Here is a 21544-nt window from a genome sequence, read left to right as displayed (position 1 = left end):
GAGATAACTCTGTAAAGTCAGCTTAACGTTTTAATTACGTTGTGTTGTAAAGGGAATATTAAGCTTCTCAATGATCAAAATTGGTGTTTGTCAAACTGCTATATAACCAGTGTAATTTTTCTGACAAAACGGTTGGTTCAAAATTTTTGAAATTTTTATATTTTGTTAAAGGGTCAAAGTAAATATTTTGACAAAATTTTATGAAAATTAAACGAGCAAATTAATTTTGGTGAAAGTGTTGGGTACCACCTTAAGTGTCTATTTCAGATGATTCAATTAGTTTATGTGAAAGATTTTAACTGTTTTGTTCATTACAAATGCCCAGATTCAAGCTTAAATATGAAAAATCTACCAAATATATATATAAAAAGGTCACTTTTCAGATTTTTTTTGTCAAAAATGAAAGTGACCGCATCCGTGTTCATTCTCAACCTTTATCTGTGTTAATATGTTTTATCATCGAATACAACTTACATTTCCATTTTAAGAATGAACACGAATGCGGCCACTTTCTGTTTAAGACGGAAACCGTCTAAAATTTAACTAAAATGCTAAAATTATGACGATTTCAGTAATATAGCATGACTTTAAGATGCTAGTTCCCGACATATGTGCATTGTATTGTCAAAAATAGCCCATATTTATGAAGCAAAAAGCATTCTTCTTTCCTATAGATAAATAAAAGTTTACATTTTAACAATTTTGTAAAACTGATATATTTTGGGGCCAAAAAGGGGTCTTACTGGACCTACTCCTTTTCGATACTGATTTATTTGCTTATTTCGCGTATATTAGTGCTGTTTGAAAATGAAACGAAATTCAATCGGTCTATTTGCATTCATTTTACAAAATAAAAACATAAGGTGAGATGGACAAACTGGAAACTCACTATCTGATTCCGAATCTGTATACTTCCCATTTAGCTATATAGAATATGTATACATTTTATTTCTAAAAAGAGATGCAGTATTGTATTTTGTAATTGATTTTATCTGATAGCTAATGCATATACTGTACAGTGCTTTTAAGAATGCGACATATTTAATCTATACCAAGTAATGTTTTGTTTGCTATTCTGCTCAAAGATATAATGAGATGTGGTATGTCTTATTATTGGGGCATATGGCTTCTCACGTTGCAGCATTTTAAATGTTTGTGTATGACGGTTCCTGTATTATGATAGTCTCACGAAGCGGTTTTTATCCCTTCATTTTCTAGATGAACACATGTAAACCTATCAATTTTATGTATAATACTTTACGTATACATTGTAGCTGTAGTCTGTTTTTCTGTACCAGTACAATATCTCTTTGATTAATTTTTTGTTTGATTAACGTCCCATGACAAATGTGTCCTGTATATTCAGAACAAACATAGTTACTTTAATTTTTTTCTTATTAAAAAATGCTCTTTGAAATAAACAGTCACAAACTTTTGTTTAAATACTACTGTTATCTGCTCTTTGATCGGGTTGTTTTCTCTTTGACATATTACCCATTTCCATTCTCAATTTTACGTATGTTCTAGTAAAAAGTAGAAATTATCATTCATTCTTTAATTCGAAAAGAAAAAAAAGAAGATGTGGTATGAGAGTCAATGAGATAAGTCTCCATTTAATTCACAATTTGTAAAAAGTAAACCATTATAGGTCAAAGTGTAGCCTTAAACACGGAGTCTTGATTCAGAACGACCAGCAATCTATAAAGGGCCCCCAAAAGTGACTAGACGTGTAAAATCATGCAAACAAGAAAACTAACGGTCTAATCTACTAGTATATAAAAACGAGAAATGATCGAGAAACACTTATGGACCACTTCAACAAACGACAACCACTGAACAACACGTTACTAGCTGAATGCATAATGATGAAACACGAACCCGGGTGTGGGATTTTATCGCTCCATTGAAGACCCATGCTTGGCCTTTGGCTGTTATTTGCTCTTTGGTCGGATTGTTGTCTCTTTGACACATTCCCCATTTCCATTCCCTATTTAATTCTTCAAAGTCTGTCCGACATCAGCTTTTTTACCTTCATTCTACCTTTTCTTTTTAAAAGAAACAAGGCTCGCAGTCATTATGATGAAGTTATTAAAGTTTACACGCTAACATGTAAATAGTCGTCTGCTATAACTAACGGATGAAAATAACATATACCCAAGGAAATTCTATAATAACTCATTAATTCTGTCATTGATAAAGAAATGGACACCTGTATTTCTGATTATTGAGAACTTTGTTCGTTTATTTATTTTAAAATTAAATGTCATAAACAGCCTTTGAAATTGTCTGATGGTGACATTCAAGCTAGTCAGATATCGTTCTCGACCCCATGGCGTTGACATATGACAGTTTCAGTTTTCTACATATTAATCATGATTGATTTGTAATACATTGAGAATGGTACTGAAAATGGCAATTAAAATGTAATTTTATTTTCACGATGAAACTCCAACTTTAACAACCCTAGAAATCATAATATAGATTATAGTCTAGAGAACATTAAAACTAGTTAAATTATAAGATGTTGTTTTAAATAAGTAGATTCTTTACAATGAAAGGTCAAAATCATTGAACATGTCTTGAATTTATAATGTCATAGTACAAAGTAGTGAAATGCTAGTCAGGCCAAAGTGAAATTTGTTGAAATGTTAGTCAGGCAAAAGTATTTTTTTTAAATGTTAGTAAGGTCAACGTGAATCTTGTCGACATGTTAGTAAGGTAAAAGTGACTCTCGTTGAAATCTTAGTGAACCCAAAGATAATCATATTGAAAAGTTATTCAGGCCAAAGTAAAAGGTGTTATAGTTAGTAAGTCCAAAGTTAAATGTGTTAAAGTTAGTGAGGCCAAAGTAATTTTGTTAAAAATGTTAGTAGGTCAAGGTAATTGTGTTAATATGTTATTGAGACCAAAGTAATTTTGTTATTTAGGCCAAAGTAAGTTTGTTGAAATGTTATTCAAAGTAAAAATTTGTTGACAAATTATTCAGACCAAAGTGAAATTAGTTGAAATGTTATTCAGGCCAAATTAAATCTTGTTGAAAAGTAAGTCAGGCTAAAATGAAATTGGTAAGACTTAGGCCAAAGAAATGTTGTTGAAAAGTTATTCAGGTCATAGTTGAATGTATTGAAATGTTAACAAGGTCCTAAAAGTGAAATTTGTGGAATCATGCCAGAGTTATTTGTAAAATATTTTAAAATCCAAAAATATACATCCCGACTGGACCTTTAGTAATCATGCAACAATGAATCAAGAAGTCCATACCTTTACAATAAATCAACGTCACTACCATAAAACGCTTGGAATAATTCCTCATTTGAACAGACAATACATTTATTTACCTAAGCTGTTTGTCTAAATTTAGAATTAACAACCCTGTGGTTTTTGCTGTTGTGTTTATGGTTTTTAAATTATTTACATATTGGAAACAATTTTCTGCTATATATAGACACTACAAAAAGACTGGAAACAATAATTAATCATTGTGTGCAATAATTGCTCCTAAAAGTTTATGTCATTTGCAATTTATTTGTCAATGAAATATTTAGAATAGAACGTATAGTACAATTTGTATTTAAACTATTGAAAAAAAAATTTATTATGACAACTGCTTTTAGATTTCATGTGTTTTAATTCTATGTTTGTAGGACTCGGAAGGTTCGATGGGAACGCTGAAGTGCGATGTTCACGCTGAAGTGCGATAGTCTACGTCGACGAGCGACGGTCCGTTGGCGGATGTGCGTTGGTCTATCAAATGCATGATGGGTAGTTTAAAATCCAAAGACTATTATATATGAGTACATGTATTGTTTTTATAGTTAGTTTATAAATCTACATTCATTATTGTCTATATTTGTTATTAATCGCAGATGCATACGAAATGAGAGATCTTCCTCGTTGATTTTCTACATGTAGACATAATTCAATATTTACAAATTTATCTTAACACATGTACTGTGTTCCTCTAATGAGATTTTCGTTTATAGTTAGAGAATGTCACACACCATCGTACGTAAAAAGGAACCTTTATTTGTAAATTGCTACAGAAGGTTAACCTTTCCTTCCCACCAATCCAACTCCCGGCCGTTTCTCGTTGTTTTTAAGTTTATAAGCACCTTATCATTTTTAAAACTTGGAAAACTGCTTTTAACATAAAAATATTCATCTTTATCGACATGAAAGCATTGAAAATGTAATTTGTGTAGACCATCGCACTTTGACGTAGCCATCAATAAGAGGTAAGCGTCACAAGGCCACCATTGCACTCCATCGTATACTAGTATATAAAATGCTTCCGCGTCAAAACTTATCATCGCACCGCAGCGTGATCATCGCGGTTTGTAGTACTAGATTGCAGTCCAGAGTCGATTTTTTGTTTAATTATGTATAATGTACTATTATTATGTAAATATACATGTAGTTGTACAAAGTCATGTAGATTTCGTGACATGAACATATAATCGATGCACATTTCAGTTACTAGACGATTAATGTATGCGTAAATTATTTAGTTATTCGCTATTTCTGAAATATGCTTGTAATTATTATGTTGGAATGTTGAAATAACAGATTTTGACGACCCGACCCCCCTTTCACTCTTGTTATGTCTCCTAGCTTAGAAGCACTAACTTAGTTATCTAGCATCTGGCGTTTAGTCCCGACCTTCATCCAATTTGTTTGTTCCGAATGATTTTTCCATTCAAGAAAATATTTATCTTTGTACGCTGATATATCACATGCTATAATTCCAGCGGAAAAAAAGGAATAAATGTTCATTTTAATATTGTAACATTCCACGAATATTATCAGATTATTACATGGCATTTTTCATGCGGCTTTTGGGCTGATATTGAACCTAGGGCTGATAATACATGCGATATGAAAAATGACATGTTATGATCTTTTTATCATATGCTTCAACAGTAGAGAAAAATAAAAAGATTCATATCTTGATCCTTCTACGTGGTTTCCGAAAAGAAGTTGAAAGAGTAAAAAGTTCACGGACGTCGGACCCAAAATTTGATACATTCAATATGAAATCTTTCTATCAGAGAAAAAAACACACATTTTAATATGGACGAATCGACACAAAAATAATTCAACAATATACATAATTAACATTGTTTGGAAAAGTCAACTTTTTTAAAGTAACTTTCAAAATTATGTTTCAGAAAAACTTAAAAAATGCATTATTTTAATAATTTTTTTTTAATTTTTTTTTTAATCTAATTCAATTATTTTACACAATATACTTCCAGTATTCAAATAATTGTTTTGTACACTACTTTGTAATGCTTTTCACTGAAAACGTAGCATTGAGGTGTATTTTCCGGAATTTGCCGAGTATCACCGGAATGCCATGTGATAACGTTACGGAAAGGCATGTGATAACAATCGAAGCATGTGATAAACTTTTCATATCAGCCCGCTAAGCACCAATTCGAAAAATATGGAAAATACTTTAATTTAAGGCTATTATCATACGGTAAAAATCATATGTTATTTAGTCTAAGTATATGATAAATCAATATATCCCATAAGTACGAGGATATTTCCATCATTCATAATTAACAATTCTAATATTTTTAGAAAAAATGTTTACATTAGGGAGCTACCATTTGATTTTTATGGAGGGGCTAGGATGAAATTTGAAAAAAATAGGCAGGACAAGAGTTTTAAGTAAAAAAAAGGCAGGATGAGCAACTTGGCAAAAAAAAAGTCAGGATGACAATTTATGTAAAAAAAAGTCAGGATAAACTAATAAAAAAAGGCAGGACCGAATAGAGAGATAAATAAAAGGCAGGACAGAGATTTAAACTAAAAAAAAATGCAGGACAACATTTTTCATCCTAGCCCCCCCCCCCCCCCCCCCCCATAAAAATCAAATGGTAGCTCCCTTAATTTAAGAAAAATAAAAGGGTATAACAAAATTGTGTAGAAGGTCTTATCACACCAATCAGTAATAATCTGGTGTACTAAATATGCAGTCACGTTCATTGTTCAAGGAAAGCTATTTTAAATCTGATGATAATATATATATGCCAATGAGACAACTATCCACCAATGTTCCTAAACAAACGATGACGGAGCTACAGTAACTGTTGAATACGATATTAACCAAATTTAGCCACAACCATCATTTGGGTATCTAGTTTAAAATCATATGAATTTTGTACGAGTGTTCTCTTGCCAACCAACATGGCCGATATGGCAGAAACGGAAGTTAAGTTTATTATCTTTATTTTATGAAGCACAAAATGTGTTTATATTTCGTTCCTAGTTAATTACATGCCTTACATTGTTATTAGGTACACACTTTTGTCTTAATTTGATTAAATCTTGAGGTGCAAACACGACTATGTTTGTCAATTTCTTCTGACAAATTTTAACCAATCAATTATTCAGTCCATATCAAATTTTCAAAGCATGCCAAGTATATCCATACGTAAACAATATCGGATATTCACATAATTAGGCGTGTGGTATCATCCCTTGAGTATATTATTAATCGGTGGTGGACACGATCTGATCTATATAATCATTTGAACTTGAAAGAGCTGAATTAAAAATCACGTCTTAGGCAGCAACCATTTGATTTTCGGGGGGGGGGGGGGGGGGGGCTATGGTTTTTTTTGGAAAAAAAAGTTTGTTTCCAGTTTTTGGAGAAAAAAATAATTTGTTTTTGATTCTGAGAAAAAAAAATTGTTTGTTTCACCCTCAGCTGCCACTATATGTAATGCTAAAATTGAAAGAAAAAAATTGTTTTCGACTTGTCGCGAAAAAAATAGATCGCAGGCGAAAAAAAAATTTGTCCAGAAAAAAAAACCATAGCCCCCCCAGAAAATCAAATGGTTGCTGCCTTAGCCGCTTATAGGAATAAAAGATACTACGAAGTCAAATTAAAAATCACGTCTTAGCCGCTTATAGGAATAAAAGATACTACGAAGTCAATCAAAACCGATTTCAAAGAAAAATAGGAGCTCTATATTTTAAAACTTTGATTCTCCTCTTTCTGTAATTCAGAACTTTTGATATCTGCAGTCTATAGCAAGCAGGTGTTAAGATGACTTCTTGCATCTATTTTGAATAGCAATAAAATAAAACTGAGAATGGAAATGGAGAATACGTCAAAGAGACAACAACTCGACCGAAGCCGCAGATATAAGCCGGAGGTCAACATTGGGTCTTTAATGCAGCGATAGAATCCCGAACCCGGAGGTGAGCATCAGTTGGCCCCTAAGTAATATGTATAGTTAGTCTGTATAGTTCTGAACATTTTACGATAACAAAATTCGAATACGTAATGTTAGTGATTTTTTTGTGCATTTTTAAAAGGTTGAAGTGTCCCTCCCGTAAACGTCAAAGTTTATCTTGGATCTCGGTTTCCTTTTGGTAGCCCCTCCTCCCTCAACAGGGAATAGGTCAAAAAGACAAAACTCCGATAAAAGAGCTCAATACCACCAATGAATCTTTAACGCAGCAAGAAAATTCCGTAACCGGAAGCTGGTAATTTAGAATATGACATACCGTCTGTTCTACCTATAATTATTATGATTGATATCGATTTCAATGGCATTAAAATAAACTCAAATATTATAATCTTATTGACTTGAAACTAGGAAGATCGTTTCAGTATTGTATTTTATATGTATTATTTTCTAGATTACGTATTTTTTTATTCAAATGATATATCACGTTTTGTTTTTTTTCAAATCAAGCCTGTTTACTAGACATTATATATTAAGTATTAGTCTTTTCAATTTCTTTCTTTAAACATCCGACAAGAAACAGCTTAATACCGATCAAATTTGTTTTTAAGACTGCTTTTTGACGCTGATTAGGATATTGGGTAGTTGATTGGTAGAAATCAGAACGGTTTGAATTTGTAATTATTTTATTTTACCAATCAAGACATTTGATAATTTACTGTAACACAAAGATAATATGCTTTTCATGTTTGAAAAAAATCCTATATGATTGATTTAATTGCTAGCATGTTGAAGTCTTTCCGTTTTCCATACTTTACAATTTAGACAATATGTATTGGAAGAATTTATACAATTGAGTTTTTGTCATTTGCAGTACTGGTAGGTTCTGTAATATGTGTTTGATGCTGTTAATCAGTGTGATAAGCATTAAGACAGCTATCCATGAAAGCGAGGCAAGCTGTTAGACATAAATTAACAGAAGATCCACCCATAAGCATTCAATAGACAAGTTCGTCTATTCGTTTAAGACATTTTAACGCAGTATAGTGACAGACATCTTGCAGCGATTTTCTAATACTTGCTGATTGTCTGATTTGATGCATAAGACTTGGTGAAATTTTACAAGGTAGGACGAATCTTTTTATTATGTTTTGTCCGTTTATGTTTTATTTGAACACTTGAAAAAAGTTATATAAGAAATTTTCGGAAACTGTTTCTAATGTTTTAACCGTCTTGTTATTTAAATAAACACTCAAATCTTTAAATATTAAAAGCAATATTATACAGTTATATAAACAAAATATTTAGTATGAAATTCCTTTTAATTATTGACAAAATTTATAAATATTTTTTTCCCGAAATACTTTAATGAAAGCTGTTGCGTATTTTTGACAGTCGCTGTCATGCCACATATATATGTCAGTTTTTCTAAAGTTAATAAGTCACTAAATGTCTTTCATAATATCAATAACTCAGTTGAATATTCTTGCTTTGATTTCCAGCATTTTATTCATCAACCATAAAACATGCTATCATGATCAATTCATTAGCCAAGTCTAATCTCAGTAGACATGATCATGCAATGTGATAAAATTATTGATAATTCCATAACTAGAAGTTTCAATGGACATATATATATATAGAATGATGAATGTCTGCAGTAACAAATTGTCAAGGTCCTGGCTTCAACTTCCATATGAGAAATTTAATATAACGCCCTTTTATATAACGCCCTTTTAATGAAACATATTTCAAAATATTTTACATGGCTTATTAAGTATAGCTGCATTAAAAGTATAAAATCAGATTTTAATGGAGAAAAAACTTTTGGATTTATTCTTTTGGAATATTTTCTTCTGAAAGATTTGAAACCACGTGCCATTCTTTTCTTGTTGTCCATAAAACCATTGCATATGAAACTTTTCTCATGTCGATAGTCGCTTAAGCATGTAATCAAATATCACACATGATGTCATTTTATATAGTCCGCAGACGACAGTTACAAAACCTTCGTGTTATATTAGACAGCAATGCTTTTACAGCATGCATGATGTTAAAGAAAGCAGAAAAAGACCGGTAAACAAGTCTAACGATGATTGTCATTCTTAAAACACAAATATTCAACAGCAAATTGTTAACTATTCGTACTGCAAAAAGTGCAACAAGGTCTAACTAATGCGAAAAAATCGTATTAAAGTTTTGTTTTCTAAAATACTCACAATAATTTTAAACAGAAATAATACAAAAAAAAATATCCAATGTTGTTTCTATAAAATAAAATTAATATAGCAGTAAACTCGTCCTAGTTTTACTGTGAGTTACATGTACATGTACATGCATATGCTAGACAAATTTATTTGTAACTTCATGTGCGAATTTACATAAAATTTACATTATAATAACAAAAATAGGCAACAGGCAATTGTTTACTAGTTAGACGGCAAAAAGTGCAACAAGGTGAAAAATTCGTACTGCATTTTTGTTTGTTGAAATACGCATAATAGACCAATAAGTTTTAACAGAAATAATACAAAAAATTCTCTAATTTAGTTTCTTTAATTTGAAATTAACATAGCGGTGACTTCATCCTAGTTTTACTGTGATTTACATGTATATGCATATGCTAGACCAAAAGTATTTGTAACCTATATGTACGAATTTACATAAAAGTGATTGCTATTTGTTTTTTTGAGGAGTTTCCTATATAAAGTACTACAACCCATTACCGGTATAGGAAAGTCTCGCCATTTTTTTCAAGTTGCAAAGACGAGTGAAAATGAACATCGGTTGTTCCAAATTTTCGTTTTTCCTTAAACGTATTCTATTTCTAATCTTTTTCAAGAGTAATAGACATTTGAATCGAATACATATAGTCGTGTTCTACTACTCATTTCGGACATTTAAACGTTTAAACGTTTGGTTTATGGCGAAATCTCTAAATGATGCTGTTAAAATTTACTGTAGAAATTCCGATTGGGCTTTTTTTCTGTTGAGGCATTTGCAAGAATTTCGACCATTATGTTACACAATTTTAAATTGTTATATATTGCTATATTTTATTTCAATTTTATCTATTTCTTTTTTTAAACGACGATATTACATTTATCAAACCAAAGAAATAGATAAATAATGTATCAAATAACTACTAATATAATTTTTAGGCATCTTGTGTTTTTTATTTTTTTTTTTTTTGTATCGAGGTTTTCGAATATACACTCTAAAACATGTTTATTTCTGTCGGTTCGCATTGAGTTTACGAAAGGGAGGAGTAGGATTTTTTTTATGATGGATACCTTGTTTTTAATGTTAAATAACTGCACACAGTCGTAGAAGTTAAATAGTACAACATGAACTATGAAAAAGAAGTTTTGTATTTCAATCGCCGTTCTTTTAAATACCATTTATAATTTGTAAATGTGTTCCCTGAAAATATAAGAAAGAGAAAAAAGGTCAGACTTTATGTGAAGGCTCGGACACTTTTTTAGCAGATCTTAATCTTGAGCTCTAAGGGATTTTGTTTACATTTTAATTCTATGCCACTAGTTTACTTTGTCCCCTTTACTATTGAGTTCTCACATGTTCGTTTATCTAAACACTGTATGAAAATTATTTTACTACTTAACACAAGTTATAAGAAGAACTATTCCGCTGTTAAAGGATTTTTTTTGGTTGACCATTTTTAAATTAGTCAAAATTAAGCGTAATACATTCTATGCGTTCCTCTTCTGGGTAAAACTTCAGCGAGAACTATTTTAAAAATTGTTAAAAAAAACAACTATATAAAAAAGTTAGCTAACTTAAAGGTTTCAATTTCTATTGGCAAAGTCGAGCTCAGAGGTTTTGAGCGTACTATTGCTATATTGGTATTTTATAACTGCAATGGGCAATACTGGTGAAAAATAATATACCATCTTTATCATGATTTAAAATCCGATCTCATTGACTAAATGTCGTGTTACTATCATAAAGTTATATCAGATTCATTCAAGAAGTTGGTTCATTTTTCAAGCCAGAAGTGCTTCAGGTAAGGATGGTATGGTGTGTTACTGCACATATGTCATCTCATTGGTACCAAGTGAACAAGGAAAGGAATTCCCCCGAATATAGTTTACTGAAACGATTAGGGATCTATGAATCATTATTTACAAAGATTTTAGTGACAATATTTAGTACATTCGTATTGTGGTTATTTTTATATGGACAGAAAGAGTTTGAAAAATGGCGAATTCGAACGAGGTTTTAATCTAATTTGACCAACGGTAAGGTATAAGTTGAAATAAAACTTCATTAAGACAACATTTGCTCTTGTTTCTACTTTTACATTTTGTTTTTTATTTTCATTTTTTTCAAAATTGTACATTCTAATTTTGAAAGAATCAGATGTACAGAATTAAACGACATTAAGAAAACAACAAAACATAAATATCCTTCAAATCATAGTACAGGCCTTGGATGGTGTAAACTTCCCATTAACACCATACGCTATTACATGTACACCATACACCATACACTATTACACCATACACTATTACACCATACACCATACACTATTACACCATACACCATACACTATTACACCATACACGTTACACCTTTGCACCATACACCTTACACGTTACACCATGCACCACTCCCCATTCTATCTACGCGATCCGAAATTACCCATAATGCAATTAAATTTCAAATATTAAGATTATTATTATTGTTTATGTTTACAATTCGAAAAAATAAAATAAAAAGAACTTCGTTTTCAATCAATAAACCAGCATTCACACCATTCCCAATCGTACGTTACGCAATCACACCATTCCTCAAACACCATTTCACCATTCCCCTTACACCATACACCATAGCACCATACACCTTACACCATTACACCATATACCATACACCATTGTTTTTTTTTTTGTTTTTTTTGGAAGTTTACACCATCCAAGGGCTGTAAAGAGCTAGCGGTTCAAGTCGTCAACTGTTTTTGGCTTCCATGGAGTCTCACGTGTTTGATTAAAAGTTTTTTTCCAGAGGCGATCAATCTTCAACCCCCAGAGCTTTGGGAAACTTTGCCTATTAAAAAAGTGAGCTTTTCACTTTCATGTTAGTCTTTTTTTGTGTAAAGCACAGTGTAATTTATATAATCAATCAAAAATTCAATATTTAATTTTAAAATTGGTGCAGTTTATAGTGCGAATGAGCAATTAACACATTTGATATGAAATATAAATATCTCTTGTATTTGTTTCCTACTGACAAAATGTAACGATTACAAATACATATCTTCATTAAATGTACCTTTAAACGTTTTTTTTTCAACTTATTATTTTTTTTATTGATGTAACATTTGTTCTGAATAACATTATTTCGCTGTGTTCAAAGAAGTGTATAATACTAAATTAAATATCAATATTAATGTTGTAGATATAATAAAAATTTACAAAGATAACATAAAAACTTGCATTGGCAAATTGCTTATCAATTTTTATACATGTTTGGATTGAACTATTGAAACTGCAGATTTTAATTTTTTCTTCTTCTTCATATTAAAATTTACTCATTGTAAGTTAAGGATTGAAGCTAAAGTTCAAATTGATATTCATAATTTGCATCAACAATGTATTCATATATACATTGTACCTTGTGTTATGTTGTTGATTGTCTTTTTCTATACCTTTTCTTTAAGCCTCTTATTAACATGTATAGGACATGTATGCAAAATCGATAATTTTCTTCAACTACACGTCAAGTATAATATTAATACTTTGAGAGAGGAAATTTCATACAGAAATGGTACAGTATTGCATTAAACTCTTCTCGTGGTTCTCTTTACTGGTAAAGAAAAATACTTATTGAGACTTTGAATTTTCAATCCAACTTTTGTTTCTGTTTTCTTTCCTTATCTGGTCATATCACTGCATGTATGTATTAGTAGTACTAAATAAACGTTTCTGAACGATTATGAAATTCACTTCTACGTGTAAGTTGAAGTACAATAAAAAATCAGAGCTTTGCTTTGACCATAGTACAATAAATGTTATGCAATCAACAATGTTCCAGTTCCAACTAGAATGTCTGTTTTCCTCGGAGTTACATTTTCCAGACGTGGCATATATAAAATATTTGCATTTCTGATGTAATTAGTCTTATTATTTAGTTCATTTTGGAAATCTAAGAAAATTAATAACCAACAAAAATTACACTTTTACAGTAGTAACCCGTTATAATTATACAAAACGTTTCGACATAATCAGAACTCTATTAACAAGCTATTGCCCCTAGCTTTAACATGTCAGAAAAGCTTTGAGGAATAGAGATATTCTGACAGTTTATTAGCTCAATTTCCATCTTTATGACCACCATTAGTGTTAGTTTTATCCCAGTATCTGACCGTGTAATTATAACTACAGTGTGCACGTTGTATTCTGGTTACAACTTCAGTTTATAGTTTCTTGGTTAATAGCAAAAATAAGTTGGGTAATCGCAAAACAAACGTTAGTATAAAAACTGAAGTAAACAAATGGTATTGATAAAAAAAATCGAAAAAGGTTCTATCTAGGGCAGACATTTTGTGTTTAGAACAACCATATTTTTTTGGCTTTCATAGAAGCATACATGTACGTGTAGTCTATATGACTGTGAATTTACATTAAAATATGCAGACTCCTTTGATAAAACTAAAAGTTTACTTAGATCCTTCTTTTAGTTCCTTATTTATAGAACAGGAGATTTAGGTTTTTCAAAGTATCTGGGCGTAGTTCGTGAAGTACCAAGAGTACCGAAAGAATCTTTCGCTTATAATCATCACAAAATTTACAGAATGATGACTGTGCTGACTCTTGTTTTTACTTATATACCATTAGTATATACATGTATGTCCTCCCGTTTGTTGCAATGCTACACATTGTTGGACATTGGATCTTTTTAACATGATACAGGAAGTAATTCCATGTCCGTTGTTGTTCAGATGAGAATGACACTTCTCAAAATTTTATATATAAAATTATCGGGAAATTATCGATACTCCCCTTGATATGACAAATGTTGTGAGACTGTAATCTTGATATGTCCCTCAGCGATAGGTCCACGATAATATTCGCCTTCTTAATAGCATTTACTTAATTACAATGCGTCCCATGGGCAGACGGTCATTTCAAATTATCCAATTGGAGATATTGGAGACGTTTTGCATGGAAAGAAACGATATACTTCGTTAAGAAAGTGTTCATTTCTTGTACATTATTAATTATCTTTTTATTTACTTACGTGATAAGTCGATGTGTTTTGTTGGGTTGCTGACGCCCTGAATTTAGTATTTTTATGTAAAATTGAGAATGGAAATGGGGAATGTGCCAAAGAGACAACAACCCGACCATAGAAAAAAAACAACAGCAGAAGGTCACCAACAGGTCTTCAATGTAGCGAGAAATTCCCGCACCCGGAGGCGTCCTTCAGCCGGCCCTAAACAAATATATACTACATGTAGTTCAGTGATAATGAACGCCATACTAATTTCCAAATTGTACACAAGAAACTAAAATTAAAATAATACAAGACTAACATAGGCCAGAGGCTCCTAACTTGGGACAGGCGCAAAAATAAGGCGGGGTCAAACATGTTTGTGAGATCTCAACCCTCCCCCTATACCGCTAGCCAATGTAGAAAAGTAAACGCATAACAATAGGCACATTAAAATTCAGTTCAAGAGAAGTCCGAGTCTGATGTCAGAAGAAGTATTTTTATGTAGTCTTTTATGGACTTTTATCAACTTGTTTATCTGTCATGGTATTGGGCGGTTTTTCTTCGGCTTATGCTTGACCCCTTTCTTCTTAAAGGAGTTTAGTATTTCGTGTATATTAACATTCCGTCACAGTTCTCTATCATCAAGGTTAAAGCTTTCTGGATGAAGGACATTTGACATATTATTATTTTTCTTGATCGAGAGAAATAAGGACGAGAACAAAAGAGAAAATCATATATCAAGTTTGATCTTGTCAAAATATATATTTTTCTATTGTAAATTTGGATGACTACGTACCTTCCTTCCGACACAAACAATTGCAAAGAACTGTGACCTGGTATCTATGATGAGTTTATTGATAAACAGCTGTTTCATTCTCTTTAACAATTCCTTCCTCTTTTTCTCATATTTCTTCTATTACTTTATATTTATTTATCTGAGTAGAAATCAATTTTTCCTCAAGGTTTTCAAAGAAGTTCCATCTACAGTGAAGTCTATGCTTTGCAATCAATATCTAATTGTATTAATTGCACTGTAGTTTTAATACCAACACTACTATTGATATTCATTAGTATTATTTAATACACACTGATTTACCATTGTATTATTTAATACACACTGATTTACCACGATTCCGCATCTTTATAAAGTGTAAGAAAACAACGTGAACATGTAAACATTGTAAGACAGATTGATATGATGCCTTTGAGTTAATTAGATGCAGTATATTATTGTTTGGCTTAAGTGAAGTTTATTTCGATATGATGCCAGTTAACTGATGGATTTTGCTCATTGTTGAAGTCCGAATAAAATAATCAAATTAATAGTATATGTCATTGTATTGTAATTAGATTTTGAATAATAACGTTAGTTGTCAAACTTCACGGTACTGTAAAAATAACAACACTGAAGGTGTGAGTTGAAATCCCGCAAGTGGCAGGTGCCTTTGACTCCAATTTTATTGACTAGTTTACCTGCCGAAGGTCGGTTGTTCTCTCCGGCGTCCTCCGCCAATAACAACTGATCGCCACGGAATTTTGCAATACTGCAGAAGTTGGCGTTAGCATAAAACAATCAATCAATAAAGCTGTAGAGTTTTTCTGTCTTTCAGGACAGTAAATGGTAGGTTCAAATGACATATATAACGTATAACTATTGATATAACAAGCAAATGCGAATTCTTCAAATAGATACTTCCTTCCTAAACGTCCCTCTTTTTACATACTTTATAAAAATGTTTAACAAAGATCCCGAACAGTTCAATTTTGAAGTAAGCGATAGAAAATGAAAGATACTGAAACATCCCAGTTAGCTTGGACATACATGTACTTTTGTGAGTGAAAAAAAGCACAAAGAGAAAAAAACTGATTCTAAGGAAATAAACTGTTATAAAATCGATTTGGGATATATATTGTATACTATGTCCAGTTCATGCTTATTCTGAAATGTCGTAATAGTGTCAAATTACTTGTCATTGGGTCTTTTATATTTAGACATCTCATTAGTAATAATTATACTTCGACTCTTTATTGCATAGAGAATAAGGAAATTAAATAAGAATAGTCTCGATAAATACAATAAGTATACGGCGCCAGTTCCTGTCGCTGCCTCTCTCCTGTGATATGTCTAATGTCAGACAGCTATCCCTTTCTGACAAAACATCGACCTTTCACGAGGGTCTGGATGGGCTTGACAGAATAGAGCATATACTGGGAGGAAAAGATAAAGGAGAATGGGTCAAAAGAAATAAAGAATCGGGGAATGGGTCAAAAGAAATAAAGAATCGGGGAATGGGTAAAAAAAAATAAAGAATCGGGAATGGGTCAAAAGAAATAAAGATTAAAGAATGATGGGATGAATAAGATAATTAAAACAATGAGCAACAAGAAGATATTGGAAAAAATTATGATCTGCTGAAATATAATGAATAATCATAAATTGGTAAAGAAAAAAATGTAAAGAGAAAACTTGAAAAAAATAGAATTGAGAAAATTTGCAAACAATATAGAATAGCAAAAAAATGGTATAAGATAAAAAAAAAATGGGGAGTAATGGTGTGTTATAATATCACCGACCAGAGTGATGTTAACGGCAGTAACGGAAAACGAAACGGAATACGGAACGGAAACGGAAAACGGAAGAAACGAAACTGAAAGAATTGACATCTTTTTTTTTTATCTCATCTACATAGGAATGTTTTATAAAGTATAACACATGTTTACAAGAAATAAAAACAGAGGAATAAATTTAAAATAAAAGATTTTAGAGCATAAAGTATTGAAATAATTAGCAGGACATATCATGATGAGACTATGCTTATGAAATACAAGATCCGAGGCTAGATCCTGCATACGACGTTTATGCGATTCAGTAATCTGTTCGACTTTTTTTGTTTAAAAATGTTGAATAAATGTCAATAAGACAGCAACCCAACAGCACAAAAATAAATCTACATATGGCCTTAAAAGATGAACATTAGCCTCGATTCTATAGATAGGCTGTGAAGTTATACATTTTGGGGGAAAATCTTTTCATCGATTTTTTCTTTTGTTTCATTTTTAATTGTCTTGAATTATGATGTGGTGTATCTTTTTGCGTTAGTCTGCATTAGTGATTTTCGTTATAATTTTTCGTGTATAATGAAAAGAAAACTAAAAAGAAACCTAATGGGACAATGATGTAATGACAACAACCGATAAGGAAACCTGGAAACTAGAATTCAATCTTTATTTTTATGTAGAAAATAATTAAATTGACAAAATCACTCACTATACAAACCTTTCTAACCCGATTACAATGTTGAGGTACGCTGTTTTGTATTAACGTCGGAAATTCAAATATGCATCTCCTAGAATTTAAAACTAATAAATACGAATTGATGTGAAAAAAGTGGCTATACGATTTGCACGGTTTCCTTACCAAGATAGTCGTAGTCATGTCCTAGACCTTACAAAATCAAAATGTCCACACTCAGTCTACTTTAAATAATGCCTGTACCAAGTCAGGAATATGACAGTTCTTGTCCATTCGTTTTTTTATGCGTTTTGTTATTTGATTTTGCCATGTGATTATGACTTTCCGAATTGATTTTCCTCTGAGTTCAGTATTTTTGTGATTTTACTTTTTAAATATCATACCGCTGAATTATTCTCTGAAAAAGCAGTTCCTCTCAAGTAGCCGTGATTTTTCTTCTACATTTTTACAATTGAAAGTAGTGTCATTCATTCAATTTGATGTCATGTTTTACTATTATTTAAAATATTAAAAGATAGTCGACAGTTACCAGAGGGACATTCAAACTCACAAGTCGATAATAAACTGGCAACACAATGACTTAAAACACAAAAAAAAAAAACCAAAAGACTAAAAGACTAAAACACGAATAGACAAACAGACAAACAGTAGTGCACAAAACACAGCATATAAACTTAGGTGAGGACAGCACGAAAAGCATTGATGATATTATAATAATCCAGTCGGTTACGCATTATGTTTTAGCATACTATATGTTAGAGCATCTTAGAGAGAATGCATAGCGCAAATGTACAAATGTCTGCTGTTGTTCATTCATCAGGTATTCATCTGGCATTGATGAGTTTTATAAAATTAGCGAATATGATAAAATGTTGTAAGTTAGCTGCTAATTCATTACATATTTTTTAGACATTCTATGGCTTATTTCTCTTGGCCTTCATACTTTTGGTATTAAGTCTATATTTTTTTTTTTCTCGCCCTACTTAATTTATTATGTCTCAGTTTCGTTTTGGATTTAACGGTTTATTTAGTGGTACATATTTAGTTAATGTCTTCTTAGTCAATGTAATTATATAAATTGAATTGTTCATTCGGTGTTTCTGCTCTGTCATGTTCCTTTTTTTTTTGCTGTTTTTTTTTTTTTAATCTGACCTGGCCCTACGAAGTCGGTCGTCCGTTTTCGGCTTTGTTAACTTTTCCAAAAATCTTCTCTGATACTTCTGGTCCGAATGTTACCAAGCACATGTCTTAAAGGAAGTCGTTTGGCAGTTTTAGTTAAACTTTGCAACAGTTATCATTGGTGTATCTAGTTGAAAGAGTGGGCTTGATAATCCTGCTTGCCAGACAAGATAACCGACATGGCTGAAATTAAGTCTTCGCTCTTATAATGATTTTACCAATCTTTGGTGTTGTTACCAAAAATCTTGAAAGCTAAAACCGATAGCTAAAAATTATTGAATCAAAAATGATCAGCAAGACAAGAGCTACAAACAAGTTAATATTTCCGTTATAGTAAGTTGACTTTTTAAAGTAATGATTGATCTTAAATGACGAACGACTTTCATCCTCTCTTGGGTTTAGGTAAAAACCGAAGAAGACAGAGATATTTTTATCATGAACTATTCAAGTCTATAATGTTCGAGAGTTTAAGATGCACATAGACATAGATGAATGGCACGTGCTCTTTCTAGCATCTTTTTTTTTTTTTTATTTTAATCAATGTTATGTATCAAGTTCCAAAACTGTTTACTATTTTCTTTGATATCTAACTCCTATTCTATTGTCAACATATTGTTGTGTGATTTCATTTATACTTCGGTCGTTTTTTATCTTCGTAGTTCTTTCCATTTTCCCCCTTATATTCCGTCCATATAAATATTTCTTTCCATTTCCGTTTCCGTTCCGTTTTCCGTTTCCACCGTTTAGCAACACCCAGAAAACATGGGGTAAAACAAGTCAGAATAAGAAAAAAATGCCGTAAAATTGAAAAATACAAAATCGAAAACTCCCCACCACCTGACCCTCTTGCATGTGCTTTATTTTAAAGGCATATTGATGTAAGTACAGCTTGCGTTGTAATACAAAATTCTAAGTAATAACTACATTACTAGATATACAATTATATCTCATATAGCAATTTGTCCATGGTTTAAAAGAAGCCTAATAAATGTAATTACTCTGTAAATTTGACTCTGGTTTCTCTCAGACTTATTTCCTTTTCAAAGAAACAGCCAGTAGAATGTTTTCTAGAATGACCAAAATTATAGAGAATCAGATCAAATGCTTAAAGCTCATCTTTGATTACATGTTTTTATCAATCTTATTTTCTGGAGAAGACGAGAGAACAATTGATGATGATGATATATTATTAAACGTACTTTTATCTCTCATATTCAAAGTCAAATTACAAAAATTAGATAAGAGAACTGTATATAGAAACAAGAAGATGTGGTTTAAATTATCAACCAGAGTGCAAGCGACGAGAATGCATTCAGATTACGGTTACTGTACGACATTTAACAATGAGCAAACTCCATACCACATAGTCAACTTTAATAGTTCATGAATAACAAATCCGTATATTTTTTTTTAAAGAATATTTTTACATAAATGTAAATCAGTTTGGTCTCTGTGAAAATGTTTTCCATTTTTTTTAAATGGAAAAACGTATGCATTAATTCCCGTGGTATTAACGTTGATGTATACAATATCTAAAATATTCAATTGCTTTTAATTAATTTGAATAAACAAATAAAATGAATTTATAAAAGACATTCGAGTATATAGATAAACGTATGGTTCAAATTTCACTGCATGTTTAATATCAAGACAAAAGTGTTTGAAGCCAATGACATTTAACGTGTGTCTCTCATGGTCGTTACTTAACCTTTGTATAGGTTATTTAGTAAGGTCATTACATTTCTATTTATTGTTGTTATTAGTCTCCTGCTGTTCGAACTCGCCGTGATAAAATTATCAAGTATTAACGTATGTTATATCGGTATAAATACGAGAAAACGACTGCCCCCACATGCACAACATGAACAATGTTAGTACCTAAGATAAATGATATTTTGAATTGTTTTTCTTAAGGTGGTACCTAACACTTTCACTAAAATTAATTTGGCTCGTTTAATTTTGATAAAATTTTGACAAAGTATTTACTTTGACCCTTTAACAAAAATATAAAAATTTCAAAAATTTTGAACCAACTGTTTTGTCAGAAAAATTACACTGGTTATATAGCAGTTTGACAAACTCTAATTTTGATCTTTCAGAAGCTTATTATTCCCTTTACAACACAACGTAATTAAAACGTTTAGCTGATTTTACAGAGTTATCTCCCTGTAGTGTTAGGTACCACCTTAAACATGTAAGAGAGGCGAAAGATACCAGAGGGAAATTCAACGTCATAGATCGAAAATGAAATCACAACGCCATGGCTAAAAAAGAAAAGTCAAACAGACAAACAATAGTACACAAAACACAACATAGAAAAATAAAGAAATGATTTTGGACAATTTAAAGTTGCATTGATTATTTGATACAGAGATAAACAAGTTTTCTATGATAATTACAATATACTAACATGATTTGGTTCTGTTAAATTTAATATGATTGAAAGCAAGCAAGCTACATAGCAGAAAATTATGAAATAAATCAGCTGAATTTAAATCAACCCTTCGTAGTTTGGTTTGATTGTTAATTTTTGCGGTAACCATCGATGTTGACGTGCTGTTCAGACAATATGGAATTTCTTCAACATTAAATTTCGTATTTGATTTTGCCGCTTTACATGCAGATATTTTAAGATGCATCGCGTAATTCAAAATGTTGCATGCTATAAATGTTA

At 31.3% G+C, this 21544-nt stretch overlaps 1 protein-coding gene across 2 annotated transcripts in view; it reads left to right on the top strand.

Annotated features, from left to right (window-relative positions):
- Window positions 1-8058: 8058 nt before the first annotated feature.
- LOC143056057 (uncharacterized) overlaps window positions 8059-21544 on the top strand; it is a 101577-nt gene continuing 88091 nt past the window's right edge. The window contains exon 1 of one of the 2 annotated variants that reach the window (XM_076229133.1): window positions 8059-8331. The gene's annotated coding sequence lies outside the window, so the exon portion shown is untranslated. The remainder of the gene's footprint in view (window positions 8332-21544) is intronic. The other variant, XM_076229131.1, reaches the window with a different exon arrangement.

The sequence above is a fragment of the Mytilus galloprovincialis genome, chromosome 13 (assembly GCF_965363235.1).
Source record: "Mytilus galloprovincialis chromosome 13, xbMytGall1.hap1.1, whole genome shotgun sequence".
NCBI classification, from domain to species: Eukaryota; Metazoa; Mollusca; class Bivalvia; order Mytilida; family Mytilidae; genus Mytilus; species Mytilus galloprovincialis.
This window is presented reverse-complemented; position numbering and strand designations above follow the sequence as displayed.